The sequence below is a fragment of the Camellia sinensis genome, chromosome 6 (genome assembly GCF_055761805.1).
Source record: "Camellia sinensis isolate YWXY chromosome 6, ASM5576180v1, whole genome shotgun sequence".
Lineage (NCBI taxonomy): Eukaryota > Viridiplantae > Streptophyta > Magnoliopsida > Ericales > Theaceae > Camellia > Camellia sinensis.
Window position 1 is genome coordinate 198042569 of NC_138966.1, and position 3751 is coordinate 198046319.

At 36.6% G+C, this 3751-nt stretch overlaps 1 long non-coding RNA gene across 1 annotated transcript; it reads right to left on the reverse strand.

The window, feature by feature from the left end:
* Positions 1-785: 785 nt before the first annotated feature.
* LOC114292380 (uncharacterized) lies at positions 786-1850 on the reverse strand. Its single transcript, XR_003639683.2, has 2 exons — positions 1472-1850; positions 786-1362 (listed from the first exon to the last, which is right to left on the reverse strand). It is a non-coding gene; the product is annotated as an uncharacterized LOC114292380 (long non-coding RNA).
* Between the last annotated feature and the right edge of the window lie 1901 nt (positions 1851-3751).

Consider the following 3751-nt stretch of genomic DNA (forward strand, 5'->3'; position numbering starts at 1 on the left):
GGGTGGTTCCCGGCATTTTTCTTGTTTTATATAGCCTATAAGCCAATATATGAAACAATGCCAAAGATCTTCACAAGCAAGACTGCTCAAGGTCAGAGTGCTCTCTATAGGACAATTATATAATTGTACCCAAAGAGACAACAATTGATCAAATCCACTGTTTCCTAGCATGGCATGGCCTGTTGTGTTCTGAGCTTGATATTCTTATATATTTCTCATGTCAAACAATTCATCAATCTGATGAATTGGCAGTGAATAATTGCTTTTAACGGGAGTTACAAAACAATCTACAGTAGAAAATGGCAGAAATTTGGCAAGAGAAATTTCTCAGAACCACGTCTTAATCCCTTCCAGCCTCGAGGCCATCCATTTGTGTGGCAATTATTCACTGCCGTGGCAATGCCACAAATTGATTTGGGTCATCAATTTGTGCAAGTTTGTGATGGCCCAGATTAGTTTATAGCATCGACATGTCATTGCCTTGCTCTTTTTTAGGAGTTACGAAACCCTCTACAATGGAAAAGGATAGAAATTTGGCACGGAAATTTTTTCAAATATTATCATAATTCCTTCTGGCCTTAGCCTGTGTTTGAATTTTGAATTTGTCAAAGGATTTGTGAAGAGAGGGAGAGAGAGATTTTTTCATTTCTCTTTTTTCTTCTCATTTTCTTTTACCTAGACAAATCTTTTGCAAATTCAAGATTCAAGCACAACTTACTAAAAGACAATTTATAGTCAACCAAAAGATTTAGCGCAAGAAATCAGACCAACGAAAAATGCCAAAATGACCAAAATAACACACAATCTATTGACCAAATGGTTAAGAATTCAAGCAAAATCAATCATCCACCATAATCACACATTGCATAGGAGCACCTATTTTCACCAGGACACTCCTCAAAACAAGCACCACAGTGCATAGAATCACTTTGAACATCAACACACTTTCCATCGCAACAAACAAGCCCAAAACCACAAGCATGCCCACATCCCCCACAGTGGTTTGAATCGCTTGTGATATCCTTGCAAAACTTTTGAAAACAACAAGTGTCACCACCCCATGGATTCCTCTCCCGGTCCGAGCACATGGCCGGATCGTCACCACACCGGAGAATCCTTTGCCTTCCGCGTCGGAAAAAGTTCGTGTGTGTTGGAGAGTGAGAATCTGACATACCGTTTTGGGCAAGAGTAAGCCCGACTAGGAGGAAGACGATAAATGGCCAAAATAGATTTGGATTGGCTCTGGGGAAGGAGAATGGACCGGCATTTCTGGAATGGCAGAGTGCACAGGGCATGGAAATTTGGGGAATTGCAGAGCAGGCTTGACATGGGTGATCGGTGAACCCTATTAGATAGGAAAACCTGCAAGTAGAGTCATGTTTTGTAAAATCATATTATTTGTATCAGACTGGTAAGCTTTGTCAAATATGTAAAACATTAATTTAGAACAGTTGATTACGTAGAGGCCTACCTAACATGTTTTGAAATTATTCATGAGCATGCATGAAGTGGATATGAATGTGACTTGATCATATAAAACATTCAATGCATTTCCTCAAATTTCGTCTCAGCAAGTCAACGAGAATCTTCTAACTGCTCATTTTATTATGTAACTAGTAACCTACTGAGAATATTATAAGCATAACAAAGAACCATTGCCTCAGCCGGTTGGATATGGAATATCAAGACCTAAACTAATGTGTGGGAAAATATATTTGACAATCAAGTTATTGAGTAATCATTTTTAGGCATTACACAACGTTTCTTAGTCAAGTTCCTCAATGACTAGTCAGTATGAGTTGCTTAAAGATAGACATCACAGAGGGCATGAGATCCTCCTCCTCCTTGTTCCAATGAACTTTCATCATGCCTTAGACATTTACATGCCTCAAGATTCCACTATAGTCAATAAGGATCAACGTCTTAACGTAACTTTCTATTCTGTAACATTCTATAAAATCCCTCGTAAAAGACTCTTTACAGAGTTTTGAGTATACAGTAAATACAAGATATCTCACAATAATATGGATATGTATACATTTTTACAATCGGTATGAGGGAGATAGGGGAAGAAAAATATGCATCACGCCTAGCAAAAGAGAGTCTCATCCATCACTCCAACCTGAATTATCAAACTCACCCCTGCATGCATGTTTCTCACAAATGTCCTACTCAAATCAAATAGATTAGACTATGGATGCAACTTTAAATGTTTGTAAATCTTTTAGCACCCTACCATTACCTTCTTGTCTCCTTCAAATATTTTTAATAGGTAGTGACAAAACATGTGACCACAACTATACAAGCACAAAGAGACAAGAACTCAAAAGCCTGATGAAATTAAAAGGGAAAGAATTGGACATTAGTGCTAATGATATACACAAGAAGTCGAGATACTGCCTTAGTGCTAATGACAAAGCAGCATCAGTTTGCCCTTTTATGATTTTTTTCTTTAATTCTTCTTTTTCATTGAAAGGCCAATTGGATCATATGGTTTGACCTAAGAAAGGAACACCAAAGAATCTCTAAGCATAAGATGCAATACATAAATTACCTTTTGGGTTATGCCTTTGAGGCTAGCCCAGCAGTTAAAGGGAGCAAACTTTGAAACAAGTCCTAAATTCAAACATTTTGGATTCGACTTTGTTAGTCTCTTTCAAACGTAATCAATACTTGTGATTTGCACGTGATTGTGAGAATCTAAGAAAAAAAAACCCATCATAAAAATCTACCCATTTTTTTTTTTTACATTAAATTATTGTCCTATAAGTGCTTTCACATTAAATTATTGAACCAAAGGACCGTCCCATCCAAATAATTTCAAGTTGCATCACTTTTGAAAAATCTACTTGATTCTTACAGCATTAACCTCTCTCCTGCTTTGCCAATCATTACACATTTTTCTCTTTTAGTAAAGAAATTCCATAAAATTAACAACCATGGTTATCTCTACATCATTCAATTCACATCATCAGAGCAAGATAGGTCCCATTTAATCAACAAAAAAATGTATATATTACTTTGAACAATTTATATATAGAGAGAGAGAGAGAGACTGTGCTTTTCACCCTGACGCTAGCATGGAGGTGGGTTGGGATGGGCCTCGCTCGCTCTTAAGCCCGATTCAGAGCTTGGGTTGAATTGGGCCTATATCGGGCCCAGACCAGAAGGTCTAAGCCCAGATAATATGGACCACGTCTCCTAGTGTGAACCTCTGGGAATAAATGTCCACCAAAATAATCTCAGGCTTGCTTTGATCAAAATAGAGCCAAGTCAATTTGTTGGTTTGGTTTCTCATTTGCCTCTTTTCTTCACATTGAAAAATAAATAAATAAAACTTGATTGTTGAATATCAGTAGTTGACCTGGTGGGTGAAGTGATTTCTTACCTAGTGTAATTTTTAAGTGTTACAAGTTCAATTTCCTTTTTTCTATTTCCCTCCAAACCAATTGTACCCAAAAAATTTAAAAATTCAACAACATTGACAGTTGCATGATGGGTTATGGCAAATTCATAGTTCATGTAGGGTAATCATCATCATTCATGAATTTGAAGTTTTATAAAGCCTAAGAATTGGTTAGTTGAGGGAGCTAAATTTCATGTGATTTGGAGGCAGGAGAAGATCATAAAGTCGAGTTTCATAAAAAGTTAAAGATTAGTATTAGAGGTAGAGAGCTATATATATTTGTCAATCTTAACATTAAGAACTCAAAAATATATATATATATATATATTTGTCAAACCCAAAACA